We start from the raw sequence: 21208 nt of genomic DNA on the forward strand, positions 1-21208 counted from the left end.
TACCATTAGAAGGCCTTGCTTAATGGTAATGGAACATTGGAACATGTTACTTTTTATCTTCCATAATTCAGAATTTACTGGGAAATAAGATATAAGCCAGACAAGTGGATATATGTCACTCTATTACTGCTAAAGCTAATGAAAAGATATGTCTTTATGTGAATGGCCAACTGGTCTAAACATTGTGGTTATAATTGACATATTTATCCACCAATCACTTGCATAGATGGACAAATAGAAGGTTTTCTTCAAGAGATTGAGCCCACCCCCTCAGCTTACTATATGCCGAAGAGTAGGTAATACATTCTGTATAAACACAGAATGTACCGTCAGGAAGCAGGCACATCTGAAAATCATAATGTAAAGTGACTTAATATGATATAGTTAGTTTCCTCTCCTAAATTCACCTGTCAGATATATCACTGCTGAGAGAAAGTGAAATTATTCTTACATCATAAAATTCTTCCTTCTGGTGAAGGGGATGGAATTCTTTCCCTCTGTGCAATCTAAGTGTGGGAAATCTTTCTCCTCACATTTAAAATAAATAATTTATTTTTTTTTAAGATTTTATTTATTTATTTGACAGAGAGAGAGATCACAATTAGGCAGAGAGGCAGGCAGAGAGAGAGGAGGAAGCAGGCTCCCTGCGGAGCAGAGAGCCTGATGCGGGGCTTGATCCCAGGACCCTGAGATCTTGACCTGAGCCGAAGGCAGTGGCTTAATCCACTGAGCCACCCAGGCGCCCCTAAAATAAATAATTTAAATGTCACCCTGTGGAGTCTATAAATCTATGTGACTAAGAATTTCCCATTGACCAAATGATTACATTACAATATATAGGCATTGTTTTCCAAATGCATCCAAATGTCATTGTGATTAATGAATATAGAATATCTTTAAATATATTATTAAAGTTTTAGTAACTTTCAACCTTGTACACTTTCTCAATCAATAGGTACTAAAAAGTACAACTACCTCCTTCAAGGGTTCATGCTACTTTTGGACATTTAAAAGTGTTTCTCATACTGAAAATATATGTATATTTTCAGTATGAGTATGTTATATATAATATATATGTACATAAAATAATTTGTTTTCACTTGTAACTGTTTTTAAAGCATTGACCTGATTTGTGACATTCTAATTCATCTATGTATGGTGAATTTGCAGTCTGAGAACCTTTTCATAGAAATTTAAAAACTGAACAGAATATAAGGATTCCATAAAATATGGTATTCATAATTGATGTTTTACATTTTTTAAGAATACTAGCCACCAAGGTACCTTTATTCTGGTGTCGTCTGGTGTCTAAAAAAGGGAGAAACAACTTCACAAAAATAAATATATTTAGCAGGACTAAGCTGTTCAAGAGAGGTTTAAATTTATATCTGTGGCGGATTAAAAAAACTGCATACTTAATTTCATAGGATGGCATTATGTGTTCCATCATAGTGGAGGCAGTATCACTATATCTAATAGAATGAATAACAGATGTATGTTGGAAAATGCTACATGTGTAAACCACAAAAGGATTTTAGGAAGTTGTAATGGGATTTAATGCTGAAATCATGAAAATACTACTCTATATGAAAATTTATAAAATGGAAATAGAATTATTTTCATACACACAAAGGAAAACTGAAACAATGTAAATATTACAGATAAACTTATGGGCTGCTCAAGCCAAGAAGAATGATGAATTCCATACATAATCCTAACAGAGAAAAGACAGAAATGTGGAGAATGTTAAACTAGTTCATCTCTTGCAAGCTTTATTCTTCTAAAGAGAGACTATCTGATAATAAACTTAACTGATTTTGCTAATAGTTTTATCTCTCTGAAGATAGTGAAAGCAGTTATCACTTCTCAGTCTCAGGACTGAATCATGACAGGTCCAAAGCAATCTTAGTTGTTTCTTTCTCCTTGTCAGTGATTTTATAAATTATGGACGCATGGTACATTTCTGGGTAATGGGATATGAAGTGCATGTGGTAATTAAGCTTCTCTAAAAGTCTTTCCTTGACCTAAAAAAGACAATACATGATAAATAGAACCCTGTCCTGGCTATGACAAATTCTCCTGATCCTTGATTCAGTGAAAACAAACACACCAGAAAAATAAAAATGATAATGTAATACCTAGAGCTCCTATCCTATAGATAGATAAGCACTATTAAAGGTAGTTACCTTTTGAAAATCAGGCCACCTTAGATGAGGATGAGCCCAATGACCTGAAAATGATATAACATGGACATATAAAGGATTTGGGTCTCTTTGATGATTTCATATTTTTGAATAACCAATCAATAACCATCCTCCTTTTGATTGCTTGTTATATGAAGTAAAATATACACACATACCTCCTTTTAAGCTAACTGGATCAATGACAGAATTTTCTCTTATTTGGGAAACAAAGAATATGAAAAAATTAACCAAAGAAAAATTATCTTTGAAGATGCAAAGTATATAGAAATATAGTTGAAATAAACAAAAAATTTATTTCAACCAAAATTTCATGATATTTCATTATTGCAAGCACTATGCTGAATGTCAGACATTCAAATATTACATATATATTTCACATATAAATATGTTATATATACACATGTGTACCATAGGTGCAAAACTGTATATGTTGTGTGTGTCTAGATAGATAAGCACTATTAAATGAGCACTGACAATCAAGTGGAAACCCATGTTTGCAGAATATAAAACAAATAGAAGGTATCTATGCCCTCTTTTTAAAAATTAAAAAGCAATATGTAACTTAGACTTTAGGAATTTGAACATAAATATTAGCAGAAAGTACATTATTTGTTTTTAATTTTTTTAATTTTTTAATTTTTATTAACATATAATGTATTATTTGCCCCTGATTTGAATCAACAGGCTTACACATTTCACAGTACTCACCATAACACATACCCTCCCCAGTGTCCATAACCCAGCCACCCTATCCCTATTCCCCTGGAAAATATGTTATTTTTTTATCTGTTAATTTCAACTGTAAGAAAAATGTCTTTAATATTTTACAAAGCCACTTACTATAGTATACACTGCAACAGAATAACAAAATATTGTTTCCTTTATTTTTTTATAGTATTTTGTCAGAGCAGAAAATTTCTCAGATAGGTGTCTGGTATAAGGATCAAATAAGAGCTTATATTGTTTTGCAAGAAATATATCTCAAGAATATCCACTTTGGATTCAGAGGGATATAGCATATCACTGGAATATGTACTGTTAGTTTTTCGTTTGTTCAATAACATGGTTGTGTAAAGTAAGTAAAAGGAAAAAAAAAACCAGGGTACACACACAATGACATTCTATTTAAACTATAAATATTTTACTATGTTAATATAATTAATTAGAGACCATAATGAGAACTGAATTTTGCAAAATCAGTTTAACACTTGTTATAAAATGCTTACCAATATGATTTTAAAGTGATGAATATATATGTGTGCATACATGTGTATTTTCATTTTAGAAGTGAAAAAAATTGCAAATAGATTTTAGGTTTATGTATAATAAATCTTCTGGTCTTGACTGGTTCATGTACTAGATCATATCCCTACAATTATAGCAATAAGTTCCATATGCTACAATATGATTTTATTTTAGAAACTTAATTATAGTGAGTTGATTTTTTAAGATAAGTTATGAGGCAAAAAAGGGTGAGAGTCAAATATTTAAAAGCCTAGTGAAAAATCTCAGTACTAATCATTTTCCTAGCAATGTAAATTAAATTAAAAAAAAAAAAAGAACAGCATATTTAAAATACCTAAGTGATCAGGTCTGATATTCTCTTGTATTTAGTAAGTGCCTTGGAGAAATTAGTTAAAACAAAATTCTAAAGTTCTCTTAATTGACAAATATTTATGACATAATTTGAACTAACTTTTTCCTGTAAACTGGCAAAAATGCGTCAGAGTTGGTGAGTAGTGTGTTTATTGTATGATTGTGTGCATATATGCTATTGTGTGTAATATATGTGAGAATCATTATAAATTTTACATAAACTGTACTACTCAATCTTAGTTCATAGTAAAAACAGTGGTTATTATTGATGTGCAGATCAATTTTGATATTTGTCATACATTATATGTATGTATGTGTATGCACACATCATTTTTGCTCACTCTATATATTATACATATGAAATCATGTATGTAAACACACACAAGTTATACAGTGAAAGCAATGTTACATACCCACTGAAAAACCTAGAGATGGATATAGCATTGTACAGAAAAATAATGTTTGTGCATTTTTCCCCCACAACCACTCAGTAAAAAGATACTCAGCAATTAATTGTGGATTTTGAACAAATGAAAATGCTCAAATACACCAAACTCTTCCTAATATGTACCTAATATTCCTAATTTATTTTTACTTAATTTGAAAAATAAATATCGAGAGGTTGCAACACTTAACAGCTACTTGGGTATTTTTTTGTTTTGCATTGCATTGCCAGTATGGTAGGCATTAGGCAGTTGTGGCTCTGAAACACTTAAAATGTCACAGTGCAAACTGAGAATTGTTAAAAGTAAAAATACACACTAGATATCAAATATATAGTGTGAACAAAAAAAGAATATGAACTATCTCAGTATTTAGTATATATATACTTATGTTATAATTTATATACATTTTGAAATGTTATTTTAACACCGTGTTACATAAATGATTAAAATTAATATCAATTTTTTCCCTTTTTTAGCGTGGCTTCATGTAAATAGGATTTTTACATATTACAAACATGTAAAATTACATATGTGGCTCAGGTTGGTGCATCACATTATGTTTCTATTGGACAGCACTATTTTAGATAATCTACAATCTAGATCGATGTTAGCAGAGATATGATAGACAGAATAATGGTTTCCCAAAGTTGTTTACATCCTAAACCTGAAAATCTGTGAGTATGATAAGGGGACTTTGCATATCTAATTAAGGACTTTCATGATTCTTGATTGTCTGTGAGATCCCAATATAATAACCTGAATCAGTTTACTTACTAGTTTACTAACACAGGAAATGAATTCTGCCAACAACCAAATAAGCAAGAAACAGTTTTCCCACTATATGCTCCAGAAAGGAACATGGATTACCAACACCTTGATTTAAGCCTTCTGAGAACTGTACCAGACCTTTTGACCTATAGAATTATAAGACAAAACTTTGTGTTGTTTTAGCTTCTGGGTGTGTGGTAATTTGGTGCAGCAGCTATAGAAATCTAATGTAAAAGAAAGGGTAGGCCAAGATTGTAAGCCTCTTATATCCCAAGTACTGAGATTTTTAGTTACTTCTTAACCAACTTCTTTGAAATAAAAATATCAAATTTATAGAACTGATTATTTAACAAAAAGAAGGAGGAGGAATAGAAGAAGAAAAATAAGGTAAAGGGGTAGGAGGAAAGAAGGAAGGAAGGAGAGGGAGAATAAGAAGAGAAGAAGGAAAAAATGAAGTAAGGAAAGATCAGAGGGGAATAAAGGAAAGACTGAGGGAAGGGCGGAGGGATGAAAAATTTTAAAGCTTTCTTACATTAGAATAAGAATATTCTGTTAACATTAGAATATTACATTAGAATTAGAATAAGAATATTCTAATGTAAGTGCCATCTGGCAATAAAACTCAGTATTACATGAGATTCAAACGGGTCAGTTTTCTTTTTTAAATCTCAAAATTCAGTTAAGTAAATTACTTTTGCTTATATAATTGCATTATCACTAAAGTGTTTGATATCTCCCTATCTGAGCTTTCTGACTGTTTTATGTATATCTGACTAGAGACTTTAAAACTTTCTATACCTAATCTGTCATTTTTATTCATTTTTTAAAGTTGTTGTCTTATTTCTCCTATTAGGCTGTCTACATCTTATAGGCAAAACCTATATTCATTTGCTGTTTGGATCCTTCATAGCAGTCATAAAGCTCATTGGAAAAAAATGAAGAAAATTCTTATACACAACTAATGAATTATTGAACTCTATACCTGAAACTAATGATGTACTGTATGTTGGCTAATTGAATTTAAATTAAAAAAAGAAAATTCTTAACCAACTCTAAATATGATTATATTTAATTAGCCTGTGAAGAATATGTTATTACCAATATAATGTGTCCAGCTATGTCCTTAAAAGACAAAATACTTGATTCCTCAATCAGTAGTAAACCCCTCTTCAAGTATATGAATGCTAAGTAGCTAACATCAAGTAACAGGCAAATTAAAGAATCACTTAAAATAAGTATGAAGCAATTGCACTACTGGGTATTTACCCTAAAGATACAAACATAGTGATCCGAAGGGGCACGTGTACCCGAATGTTTATAGCAGCAATGTCTACAATAGCCAGACTATGGAAAGAACCTAGATGTCCATCAACAGATGAATGGATCAAGAAGATGTGGTATATATACACAATGGAATACTATGCAGCCATCAAAAGAAATGAAATCTTGCCATTTGCGACGATGTGGATGGAACTAGAGCGTATCATGCTTAGTGAAATAAGTCAATCGGAGAAAGACAACTATCATATGATCTCCCTGATATGAGGACATGGAGAAGCAACATGGGGGGGTAGGAGATAGGAGAAGAATAAATGAAACAAGATGGGATTGGGAGGGAGACAAACCATAAATGACTCTTAATCTCACAAAACAAACTGGGGGTTGCTGCGGGGAGGTGGGATTGGGGGAGGGGGAGCGGGCTATGGACATTGGGGAGGGGAAGCGAACCATAAGAGACTATGGACTCTGAAAAACAACCTGAGGGTTTTGAAGGGTCAGGGGTGGGAGGTTGGGGCAACCTGAGGGTTTTGAAGGGTCAGGGGTGGGAGGTTGGGGGAACAGGTGGTGGGTAATGGAGAGGGCACGTTTTGCATGGAGCACTGGGTGTTGTGCAAAAAGAATGAATACTGTTACGCTGAAAAAATAAATAAAATGAGAAAAAAAAAAAATAAGTATGAAGTTCATACTTTTATCTTTGATAATACAATCATAAAATCACAGAGCTAGAAAACATACACATAATCTTTAAGGTTGGTAAACCTTAAATTAGAAAATTGGGTGTAATGGAAGTTGCTCTGATTCAGGTCAGTCATAACATTATTCAACATTCCTATTGCCAAATTTTAGAGACAGGGTATGTGGTGGGGTAGAAAGAAGGAAGCAGGCAAGACAGGGGGTTGGGGGACAGATTATTATTAAGAAAGTTTTTTTTTTTTTTTTACCTTAAAAGTTTTCATTTTATTTATTTTTTTCAGTGTAACAGTATTCATTCTTTTTGCACAACACCCAGTGCTCCATGCAAAACGTGCCCTCCCCATTACTCACCACCTGTTCCCCCAACCTCCCACCCCTGACCCTTCAAAACCCTCAGGTTGCCCCAACCTCCCACCCCTGACCCTTCAAAACCCTCAGGTTGTTTTTCAGAGTACATAGTCTCTTATGGTTCGCCTCCCCTCCCCAATGTCCATAGCCCGCTCCCCCTCTCCCAACATTAGTATAGATTACAAAAGGAGTTGAAATTTTATTTTAAAAATTTAATTAATCTTGAAGTTTCACATATCTTGCTTTGCCCAGAATTTTCTTGGTTTCAGCACTAAAATTTACCAGCAATCTCTTCAGTTTCAGACTAACTGGAGTAATTATTCCCACATACAAGTACGCACATGTGCACGCACGCACACACACTCACACAACACATGCATGCAAGTACAAACACATACACATTCCTGTATAGATCATTCATTGCTATCATGACAATTCACATTGTCATCTCTGATATTGGTTGATGGTTTCAGTGGGACATTTTCACAAATCTGTGTACTAGCGACTAATAAGTAATTTCTCTTCATTTCCTGTCTCAGACCTCTCTGTTAACAGACCTCTTTGCTTACCCTGTATCTTCTTGATATACTGATATACTGTGTGATTGATGCTTGGCAAAGATTGAGACTTTCTTTGATCCCAGGATGAGTGTTCTTTATCCAGTCCTGGGATACTTGAATTTAGGTGATATAGATAATCTTATACCTGACTGCTTCAAAACAGTGTACACAGTATACACAGTGTACCTCTATTGTTTTTACCTGCCTAGCATTCTTTTGTTCTTCTTTTGATAATTGTCCAAAGGGTAAACCTGTTATTCATTCAAGGTCAATGTGATTTGTTCTTCCTGAAATTTAGTTACTGTTTTTGAGAGGAACAGAAAACAGAGCTGATTCATTCTAGAGCAGGTACCTGAGGACTTTTCTATTCATTACTGTTACCTGGACACTCAGAAGTGCCCCACTACCTGGTAATCAATCATTTCTTTCAATTAGATGAGTTTCTCCTTTAAATTATTGCTTTTTTAGAAAGAAAATTACCCTGAATTAGTATCAGTTGATGAATGACCACTAAATGAGAGACTTGGGAATTGGAATAATAGCAATCCTCTTCCAGTGCCATTCAGGTAAATCATTATTTTTGATACAGTTTGGGTAGTGGTTAACAGTTCACCTATTCCTCAGTTAAATTGTCTTCAGGTAAACATAAGAAATAAAAAACATAAAAAATAAAGTTTATAAACAATCTTTTTTTTTTAAGATTGTATTTATTTGAGAGAGTGCGAGTGCACACACTCAAACATGCACACACACACAGAAGTGGTGGGAGAGGGGGAGACAGAGAAGAAGACTCTCTCCTGAGTAGAGAGCAGGATTTGAGGCTTGATGCCAGGACCCCAGGATTATAACCTGAGCCAAAGGTAGACACTTAACTGACTGAGCCACCCCTATAAGTAATCTTTGTAAATCTTTAATTTCTTCCAATTGCTTACTTAATGCTATTAGTTTGATCATAATTTCTTTCTTCTACAATTGATGTTCAGTCATCAGTATATGATATTGTGTTTTATCAATAACATTGAGGACACTGAGTTTTCTTGGCCAGACCTTTTAATAGATTTTTACAATAGTGATCATTACATTTGACTCACTGTGACTTTATTGAAGTTATGATCATTCTGTTTCTATCTGTTACTATTTTCAGTTTGGTTTTATATACTGAGTTAGATTTATGTTTGTAGTCTGAACCTCTCCCCTGAATACCAGACCTTTATATCCAACTCTCTATTATATATCTCTGCTTTAATTCCTAACAGATATCCCCAAATTAAAGTGTCCCAAGCTGAACTCTTTTTTTAAATTTTTTAATTTAAATTCCAGTTAGTTACTATACAGTGTAATATTAGTTTCCAGTGTACAATATAGTGATTCAACACTACCATATATCACCCAGTGGTCATCACAGCAAATGTACTCTTTAATCCTCAACACCAATTTAACCTATTGCCCCACCCACCTCCCTTTTGGAACTCATAATTTATTGTCTACAGTTAAGAGTCTGTTTCTTCAGAAGCGAAAATTAATTTTTGGGACTTCATCAAGATCAAAAGCTTCTGCACAGCAAAGGAAACAGTCAACAAAACAAAGAGGCAGCCCACGGAATGGGAGAAGATATTCACAAATGACAATACAGACAAAGGGCTAATATCCAGGATGTATAAAGAGCTCCTCAAACTCAGCACACACAAAACAGATAATCATGTCAAAAAATAGGCAGAAGACATGAACAGACATTTCTCCAATGAAAACATACAAATGGCTAACAGACATGAGAAAATGTTAATTATCACTGGCCATTAGGGAGATTCAAATCAAAACCACATTGAGATATCACCTTACACCAGTTAGAATGGCCAAAATTAACAAGACCATAAACAACAAGTGTTGGAGAGGATGTGGAGAAAGGGGAACCCTCTTACACTGTTGGTGGGAATGCAAATTGGTGCAGCCACTTTGGAAAACAGCATGGAGATTCCTTAAGAAATTGAAAATAGAGCTAGCCTATGACCCTGCAATTGCACTACTGGGTTTTTATCCCAAAGATACAGATGTAGTGAAAAGAAGGGCCATCTGTACTCCAATGTTCATAGCAGCAATGGCCACAGTTGCCAAACTGTGGAAAGAACCAAGATGCCCTTCAACAGATGAATGGATAAGGAAGAAATGGTCTATATATACTATGGAGTATTATGCCTCCATCAGAAAGGATGAATACCCAACTTTTGTATAACATGGGTGGGACTGGAGGTGATTATGCTGAGTGAAATAAGTCAAACAGAGAGATTCAATTATAATATGGTTTCACTTATTTGTGGAGCATAAGGAATAACACGGAGGACATGGGGAGCTGGAGAGGAGAAGGGAATTGGGGGAAATTGGAGGGGGAGGTGAACAATGAGAGACTGTGGACTCTGAGAAACAATCTAAGGGTTTTGGAGGGGAGGCTGTGGGAGGTTGGGTGAGCCTGGTTGTGGGTATTAAGGAGGGCACATATTGCATGGAGCAGTGAGTGTGGTGCATAAACAGTGAATTCTGGAACACTGAAAATAATTTTTTTAAAAAAGGCTATTAAAAAAGGAGTCTGTTTCTTGGTTTGCCGTCTTTGAATTTTCTAGACATAAAGCATTAGGCGCTCCTATATTCAAACCCTTCAGGTTTTTCCATCTTGCTCAGAATAAAAGTTAAATTCTTTACAACTTCTGTATCTCTAAATGACCTGTCATATCACATATCTCATGCCACTGCCTCCTACCTTGTTCTCAAAGCTGCCAGAGCTTCCTTGCTGGCTACCTAATATCCCAATCCCACTTTTGTCAGAAAATTTCCTACTGTCCATTCTTCCCTGACTGCTCTTCCCCCACAGGCTAGTGTACTCCACTATTTCCTTCTCCACAGGTTGCTTTCTTTACAACGTTAACACATCCTCTCTCTCTCAGCCTGCTCTTTTCCCATTCCCCTGCTCACCATTATTTCAGTATTTCATGAAATCAAAACATAGTCAATTAAAAATTCAGTATTATTTTGTTCACTACTAAAAATGAAAGAAATCCATCATTTATAACTGTAAAGCCACTGATCACAGTATTTTTTAATTCAGAAATATTGTTTGCTTTTTATTGCCTGTCCTTTCCACAAGGAGAGATGATGCTTCATGAAGGCAAGACCTTTGTTTTGTTTTGCTGTAGTATCTGTAGTGCTTACAAACAATGCTTATCATATAGTAAGCACCCAGAGAGTGTTTTTGAATGAAATAAAATCTCTATCAAGATTATTTGCTCCCAGGGCACCTGGGTGGCTTAGTGGGTTAAGCCTCTGCCTTCGGCTCAGGTCGTGATCTCAGGGTCCTGGGATCGAGCCCCACATCAGGCTCAGTGGGGAGCCTGCTTCCCCGACCCCCACCTCTCTCTGCCTGCCTCTCTGCCTACTTGTGGTGATCTCTCTCTCTCTCTGTCAAATAAATAAATAAAATCTTTAAAAAAAAAAGATTATTTGCTCCCTATTCTGTATACCTATTGAGTAAAAGACTTGCAGGGAATAAAAGATACTTTGCAGCAAACATGAATTCATCAGCAGATGAGATTCTTTTTTTTTTTTAGATCAAAAAAAAATTATTTATTTAACAGAGAGAGACACAGTGAGAGAGGGAACACAAGCAGGGAGAGTGGGAGAGGGAGAAGCAGGCTTGCAGCTGAGCTGGCAGCCTGATGTGGCCCTAGATCTCAGGAAGCTGGGATCATGACCTGAGCTGAAGGCAGATGCCCAACGACTGAGCCACCCAGGGACCCCAGCAGGTGAGACTATATCCTAACAGTTTTTTGAAGCCCTTGGCTTAAACAGGAAATACAAAACCAAAACCAAAACCAAACAAAACAACCCAAGATATTTGCATTAGCTTTGAGTTTAATCAAGCAGTGAAAACTAGAAACTGAGTAGGCTAGTGTTTGCACACAAATATTGTGGATCTTCTCAGATGTTCTTGGGTCTATTTTATTTTCACTCTCTTGGTGGCTTCTTTCCTCTGCTGGATTGCCCCTGTACTTCTGAGTTTGGATAAAGTGCCATGTTTTATCCTCCCTCAAGGCCTGTTTTCTGCAGGGTTTAGACTAAGGAAGATGCTTTAAAAATTATATTATAAAATTATCAAAAAGTTGCAAAGACTAACTAAAAACATTGTATGTGAGGTGCTGGCCACTTTACCCATTATTAATACACAGTGATACTGGCTTATGGAATTAGGAAGAGACATACTTTGGTATCATTTGGTAACATTGAGTTGATTTGTGGATGTGAATGTCTCATGCCATGAGGATATAAAATAACAGTTACAGTGGTATTTGCAAAAACTATTGTAGTATATCTGTAAAAAAAGGATATATTATTGATTTTCATTTCACAAGATAACAGATGTAGGTACTTACATAATTAAAACTAGTTTGATAACAAAGGAATAATGTTTTGCTGTTTCATTAAGCTGCAAGAACATTGACATCATGGAAAAGTGGAAGTTGTAATAAACAGAATTAATAATTCCCCAAAGATGTTCATGACCTCATTCTAAGAACCTGTAAATATTCTTTGTGACATGCCAAGGGAAAATTAAGATAGCAGATGAATTTTTAGATTGGTCCTTAAAATAAAGGAATTATGGTGGACTGTCTGGGTAGGCCCAGTATAATTAAAAGGATCCTTTAAAGAGAAAGAGAAAGAAGAGGAGATCCAAATCAGAAAGAGATTTGAAGATGTTGTCATCTAAGATGGAGGAAGGAGCCAAAAGTCAAGAAATGCAGGTGGTCATTAGAAGCTGGAGAAGGCTGGGCGCCTGGGTGGCTCAGTGGGTTAAAGCCTCTGCCTTCGGCTCAGGTCATGATCCCAGGGTCCTGGGATTGAGCCCCACGTCGGGCTCTCTGCTCCGCGGGGAACCTGCTTCCTCCTCTCTCTCTGCCTGCCTCTCTGCCTAGTTGTCATTTCTCTCTGTCAAATAAATAAAATATTAAAAAAAAAAAAAGAAGCTGGAGAAGGCAAGGGGATTAATTTTTTCCCTAGTGCCCTTAGAAGGAACTCAGCCCTGCTGAAACTTTGATTTTAGTTTAGTGAGACACATTTTGGATTTGGGATCTTCAGAAATGTGAGATGCTTTTGTGGGTTTTTTTTTTTTTTAAGATTTTATTTATTTGACAGAGATCACAAATAGGCAGAGAAGTGGGTAGAGAGAGAGAGAGGGAAGCAGGCTCCCCACCGAGCAGAGCCTGATGCAGGGCTTGACCCCAGGACCTTGGGATCATGACCTGAGCCAAAGGCAGAAGCTTTAAGCCAATGAGCCACCCAGGCGCCCCATGTGTTGTTTTAAGATACTGATTTTGTGACAGTTTGTTAGAACAGCCATATAGGAAACTACTGTTACCTATTGGAATAGGAATACAGAGGTCATATGATCATGTTGATTCTTTGGTTTCAAAGAGTAAGGTCAGGTATTAATCCTCATGACATGAGCCTATGCTAGGGACCTGAATTATCTATTTCCTACATATTCCTACCAACGATCCTCCCAGTGCTAGAACTACTCACAATCCTATTGTATAACTGTTCATCACACTAGATGTAGGGGCTGATACTGATAACAATCACAAGGGATATATCCTTGTTATGTAATGTTTTAAGAACAACTGGATGATTTGATAAAATTCAGCAAGAATTTTTTGTTCACTGGGGCACCTGGGTGATTCAGTCAGGTAAGTGTCCAGCTCTTGATTTTGGCCCAGGTCATGATCTCATGGTTGGAAGATTGAGCCCTGCTTCAGGTTCTGTGCTGGGCATGGAGCCTGCTTGAGATTCTCCCTCTCCCCTTAGCCCTTCCCTCCCACCCTGCCCACACCTGTGCTTTCTCCCTATCTCTTAAAAAAAAAGAAAGAAAGAAAACCTTTTGATCACCAACTATGTATAGATAACATTATCTGTTATTTAAATGGCTACAATCCTGGAGAAACAAGCAAGAAGAACTTTAAATTTAAAAAAAATGTGTAACTAAAGATATTTGTTGATATAAGGTACAGCAGTTATGTCACAGGTATTCAAAGTATAGACTATTACTGTCAATGGGGACATTAAGGGAAAATGCGTATGGTGGAAGAAAATGTTTCCAAGAGGAACCTTGAATTATAATTGGTTTATATTGATATTAGTTAAGGAGTGGGCATGAATCCTGCCTTAAATTTTGTTCCTTAAGAAACAGGCAGTGAGACTGTATTTAAGTGTAAGAGGTTTATTTGGGAGGTTGTAAAGTAGGAAGAGGGGGAAATGATATGGGGAAGAGAAGACCTCCAATGAAGGATGCTTTGTTGAGCAAATTACTGTTGTGGATGACTGTATTTCAATCCTGCTAGGGTACTCTCGAAAATAATTTTCATATGCCTCAGAATGTCCCCAGTCAAGGATTAAGGGAACTGGGGTATTTATCAAACTTATTTTATAACTTCCTCTTAGCTGTTTTTGAATGAATGAACTCCCCAGAAAGTCAGACTTGCCTTGTTTGCAAGCTAAACAAATTCTCATAACCATAAAAAGACATGAGTTTCTTTTTTTAATTAAAAATTTTTTTTTGAATTTATATTTAAATTCAATTAACATATAATGTATTACTGGTTTCAGAGGTAGAGGTCAGTCATTCATCAGTCTTATCTAATACCCAGTGCTCATTACATCTTGTTCCCTCCTTCATGTCCATCATCCAGATACCACATCCATCCACCTCTTCCCCCTCTAGCAACCCTCAGTTTGTTTCTTATGATTAATAATCTCTTGGGACAGACACCTGGGTGGCTTGGTTGAGCCTTTGGCTCAGGTTATGATCCCAGTGTCCTGGGATCAAGTCCCACATCGAGCATCCTGCTCTTCAAGGAGCCTACTTCTTCCTCTGCCTGCCACTGCCCCTGCTTGTTCTCTCTCTCTCTCTGACAAATAAATAACATCTTGAAAAAAGAAAGTCTGTTATGGTTTGTCTACCTCTCTGATTTCATCTTGTTTTATTTTTCCTCTATTCCCTTATAATCCTCTGTTTTGTTTCTTAAATTCCACATACCAGTGAGATCATATGGTAATTGTTTTTCTCTGATTGGCTTATTTCACCTTAACATAACAACACCATCTAGTTCCATCCATGTTGTTTGCAAATGGTAAGACTTCTTTTTTTGATGGCTGAGTAGTATTCCATTGTATATATATACCACATCTTCTCCATCCATTCATCTGTCAATGGACATCTGGGCTCTTGACATGAGTTTCTTATATTCATACTAAGAAGACATCAGTCAGAATATACAGAGTGCCAGGTAGATATGGATACCAGTAGCATTTACTGTTGCAAGTTCAGCATCCATTCGTGTCCATCTTCACTCTCATTGACAAAGTATTGTGTTACAGATTCTTAAAAGAAAAAAAATAACAGGAAGATTAGTGGAATAAACTATAGTCCCTCTTGCTACAGTACTCAAGGCCCTACCTCCTCTAGCATTGATTCTAGACTTTCCTTTCTGGGTTATCATTTCTACTGGAGAAGATACTTGCCAAGTAGGGCAACCAAGGCCTTCATTCCTTAGAAATTTAAACTCTTAAAAAAAAAAAAAAAAGAAAGAAATTTAAACTCTTAGTTTCTCTGAAAACTTAATTTCTTCAAGAGCTTTGATAAAGTTGTTGTTTCTTATTAGGTTGTGGTTACTGCAGTTGGACATTTATAATTAATACAAGATAGGGAAGTACCAAGAGGTGCCCCAAAAAGGTGCATCCTCTGTGCTCTGGACTCAATATTCTCATTATATCACAAAAATCAGATATACTCAGGATAATCAGGATCAGTTACCTCTGAAAGAATATTAGCTAATTTCTTTGTGTAATATAGAAATCCTAAATTATTATAGGTGTAGTAAACTGTAGTTGCATCATCTCAAGGCAGCTTTCCATCCCTCTGGGAAACATTTGACCTCTAATCCTTCATTCTGATGTTGTAGAGTTGGGAGGCACAGACTCCTGAGGTCATCAGGAGTCACAGAGAGAAAGACCACTCTTACTTTCACCCTTTGATCCCTGAACATGTATGTTCTGCCTATTGGGAACACAGTATTATTTGATAGCTGTTAATGCAAAGTACATACTATATATAAAATCATGGATTGGCAGGGGTTTACCCCTAAACTGGAACATTAGCTTCATCAAAGAAATAGTTCTAACACTGAATCAGGTTAGGAGTCTCCAAGTTCTTTGCTATGTGATTTGGCCAGAAGATACTTGAATTATGTATCTACTATTATATATCCTTTGTCAAAAAATGAGTCCCTTGGTCTAAGGTAGTATCATGTGAGTGAGATAACAGTAAATTAGATACTGTGAGCACACAGTAATGGTACTGGCCAAGGACCTGTGGGTGGTTAATAGTAGCATCTGGAATATGTATTGATCTCCATAAGAACATGTTGTTTCCTCTCTAGGGTAGGAAGAATCCAATTTAATTAACTTGCCAAAGTGACAAGCTTGGTCTCCTCAAGATTTAGCAACATTCTTAGGGTCTAGCTTTAGTATCTCTTGCTGACTATTCAGTCAGCAGTAACAAGAGGTATATCAGTCATGGTGATTGGCAGTCAAGCCTGTTGGGCCCAGGCAAACCCTATATTCTGCCTCCAGATTACTCTGTGCATGGGTCCACTGTGCTCCCACAGGTGTGATAGAAAAAAGATGTCTGACATGCCCTGAACAAGCCATTCTTTCTTTTTGGTTATTTAGTATCTTCTTGTGTGGAGGATGCTTTTTGGTGAGTTTTTGGTCACCAATGCTCACCAAGTGCTTTTGGTGAGCATTTATGAGAGAGACAGATTCTCATACTTTGTACCCACTCTCATGTGTCAATTCAGTTTTTCTTCATCATGTATCAGTATTTTAATTCCAACCATTACTTTCCATGAGTCTATGTATATTCCTGTATAAAACCATGTCTTTCTCCACATGAAATTTACAACCAGGTAGACTGCTTAAAGATATGCCCCCTGGGAGGCTTTCCTTAACCCTGTCTTTCAAGACCATTCCTGGGTTATAGTAGCCTTCAGTTTCTACTTTGTTAATATATTGATCTGACTCATCTCTGAATAAAGCCCTAATATTTTCCTCTTCTGTTAACTGGTCATGGCAATAATTCCTACTCCCAACAAAGCTGTAGATTTGAATTCAGGGAGAAGTGTCAGGTCAGTGTAATACAAGTAAATGAGAAGGGGCAAAGCAGTCTAGACTACTTCTTTTGTTCTTTATATCATATAATGCCTGGTTTCAAATATGCCAGTCTCACCTTATGACATGGTGATTCAGACAATAATCCATTTCATGATGTATATCTATGGTCATGTAGACATTTGATGTACTGTAGTCAGGCTTTTCAATATTGATGGAACTTCCTTGTGCATTGCATTGAAATTTTCCTATCAGGGATTGCCAGAGGCTCAACATACTAGATATGATTTTGGCTACACTATGTGAAGATTTCATCCACATATAACATCTTTCATCTACCTTGCCATCACATACAAGTTACTTTTGTAAATTTGTGCAACATAGATAAAAATGTATTTGTTAATATTTTTCCTGTAGCTAGTGTCACTTGACTCTTCTTTTTCCTGCTTTATACTCCCAACTTCTTCAGCTTTATGTTTACATTTTGTCAATGTTATTGATATTTTCATTCTATATTATGAATATGTAAAAGGTGTTCTGGGCAGTTAATTTGTGCATTTTGTATTTTGTTCTCTAGGTTTAGATTGCCACACCCTTTTGTTTCATTCAAAGGGTAATCTTTTTAGTACAGAGGTGGCATGAATTTTCCATTATCCATTGCTTAGATTTTACCATATTATCTATCATCATGGAGCTGGATATTAGAAGAAAGAACATTTATAGTTTGGGGAAGAAGTAAACCAGAGTTGTTACTCTGCAAATATGTTATTTTGCATAAATTATAATATTTTTGTTGCTACGTTTTCACAGTTCTAAAATGAAAGGTTCAGTTAGGAAAATGTCTAATTGTTTTCGGTTCTAAAATTATATGACTTTAAACCAAATTATGCTATTAAATCTAATTTTATGTTATTCTAGTTAGCTTCTAGCCAATTGAACACATTAAATTTTCTATCATCCAGAATTCCAAATACATTCAGAAAATAAATTATATGTTGAATATGCTTTATATATATGTAAATATATATATTTACCTTTTTATTAAGCTATAAATTAACTAGAGCATCTTTATCTTCACAGATAACTTCAGAACTATGGAATCTTTTGTTGTACATAGTTTAAATGATAAGATACCTTATACTATAACCTGAATTTGCTCCACAGACCTATTTTTCTCTTTTAAACCTTCCAAGATATTTGATAAATAAGTTGAGCTGTACTCCCTACTGAATTATGTGCTAGCTTCAAAATATGTAGAGACTTTCCAAACACAATACCACTTTTTGAGTGGAAATAGTGTAGGGTGTCCTGACTTGTCCCTTATCTTGAAAGGGATGTTTCTCTGTAACCCCAGACACTGGATGTCTAAAAACCTTCATTAATGCGATAAGCCTCAGTCTTTAGGGGGTTTGATCTCCTACTTCTTGACATGCATCTTACAGAGGGTACAGAACAGTTGCCGTTTTTTGCTCACTGGTTCTGACTAACTTCATAATTTATTTGCAGAATTGACTTGAGAGGAAAAGTATTAATCCTGATCTTAAAATTTTATTCCATTAAAAATGAAGAATTTATATAAGTGAAACTTTTTCTAGTTTAAAATTGTTTTACTTTAGTAAAAACATTCATTGTCACAGGAGTGATTCTTATTTGATGATAGATTATTTTTTCTTTTACCCCTTGGAATGTCTTACAGGAACATGAATGTCCTGTTCATGGATATGGCTTCAGCATAACTTTTGTACCTATAGACATTTTGCTGTGCAGATGAGTTTGCAGATGCATGACGTGGAATTCTTGCTTATATGAAGTACAAATCTAATCTCTATACAAATGGCAGCTAAGGCCATTATGTGCACAGCTTTTCATTATTTAGAGAATAGTTTCTTTGCCTTGTAAATTTTTTGTCATACAATATTGGGTTAGGGGTACTATTTTCATCCATCTTCATATATGCAACTCACTGAAGCAGTAAGCATAGGGTAGTGACTATTCTTATTGATGGTGGTAAAATATACTCACTTTGCATATGATGAATAACTTTTCTCCCAATTATATATTTATTATAGCTATATTTTTCTGACTGTATATATATATATCATGCCAATAAAATGCAAATGTACATCTTTGCAAATACTAATTTCTGCCATTCCAGTTAGAGATAAAATGGTAGGAAATAAAAAGTGGGCAGATTATTTTCTATTGCCATAATTAGAGAAGATCTGAACAAATCAATGTTGACATGATTTTTTTTGATAAAATAATAAAAACATATTAAAATAAATATTAAAAGCTCACATAGCACATAAATACTGAAAACACACAATTAGAGTCCTAACTTTATATTGGCTCAGGTTTAGTGCTTGCATCATATATAAACTTGTAGAGTTTACTTAGGTTCTAAGCACCTGGGTTGTATTATCTACAGAATGGGGGTAATCTGAATGCTTATCTCAAAGGCTTGTATTCAGGAAAAAAGGAGAGAGTATCATCTCTACTGTGGTATACGATGCAAAAGAAAAATTATAAAACTAAAATTTAATAGAAGGTCCAACTATATTACTTCCTTTCTTTCAGTATATTACTAACATTATTTTAAAGATACACATTTAAAGATATACATCAGTTTTTAAAAGATGTAATTTCTTTGATTATCTTGGGTTTTGACACATTTTTATTAATATATTTCCTCCACATTTCATTTTTAATCTAATTTATCTAATTTTTGATGATTATCAAATATTTTTTGTTTTCTTTTAAAATACTATACTGAATAATCAACATAAAGTAACTTCTCTGATCTAAGTTTTAAACTGACACATAAAATAGTCAATGGACATCTATAGTGAATTGTTTCAAATACCTAGTATTTATATACAATATTTTCCTCTTATAGTAAGGTAATAAAATTCTTATTGACCATTTTTCAAGACAATAATAATTTGATAACTGCAAGAGACTTAAAAATAATTAAGCATAACCTAAATTTATCACTTTATTCCATTTGCTGTCAATTTAAGGATAGGATGAAGGACACAAAGAAAAGTAAAATGTTTTAAATTATGTATACATTATTATGTGCTTGTTTCTAATACCTTTGTGTGAAACCTGCAAAACTGCATATTATGACTCATAACAATTGGTTTTATAAATTGCATGTTTTTCTGAACTGGTTTTTATTTTATAAGTATAAAAATCATTTCTTTAATTATCTGATAGATGATGAGTTTCATAATTAAATTTGAAGAACACGTTTCTGTAGAGTCGAGGAGTTTCCATTACTGTCCAAGTATTAGGGTATTTCCTTTGATGCAGAAGTTAAACTTGATGTCCTTGATCCCTAGTTCTCTTATGACTTCATGAAACTATATAATAAAAGAATAAAATGCATTGAGTTGATAAAATATAACAAAATACAGCTGGGAGGAGGTATAGTTTTTCATGCTACAAAATTACAAATTTGTCATGCACATTTGTTGTAAGTACAGGGAAACAATTTTTAAGTTAAATTTTCTATTGTAGCATGTCTATAAGTTGAAAACATAAGCACTGTAGGTAAGCAAAACTTGTCAGAGTAATACTCAAACTTTTCCTTATCTGTAAAAGAACTAGAGTTTAACAAATCAGATAGTATTTTATGTGCACACAGGTTCTATCTTCTCTACCAAAATGGTGAACAGGAATTTAATTACTTCCTATCAGATAAATATCTATGAAGACAAAAATATCTACTTCCAGGAAATAGCCCAAAACAATTCATTTTGGATGGATCACTGAACATAAATCAAATATCTAGACTAAAAGAGGAAAAAGAAAAAGCAGCTATGTCTTTGATCCCAAAGTGAGAGTTTCCATATTCTTAAAGTATAGCCTCTATTACATTTTATGTAGATAGACTCCTACTGATTTTCTCCTCAAGACTGTTTGTTCATATCATCTATAGTAACTGTCAGGATAAACTGAAAATTCCAAAGCTTGACATCTAAATAAAATAGCTATATTTAGGCTAGCTATTTCAGTACATCATAATATAAATTTCTTTATTCAAAAATGGAGTATTTTTACTGGTAAGAGACAGATAAATGACAACACTCAGTGGAAAATA

This window comes from Meles meles, chromosome 3, assembly GCF_922984935.1.
Source record: "Meles meles chromosome 3, mMelMel3.1 paternal haplotype, whole genome shotgun sequence".
NCBI lineage: Eukaryota > Metazoa > Chordata > Mammalia > Carnivora > Mustelidae > Meles > Meles meles.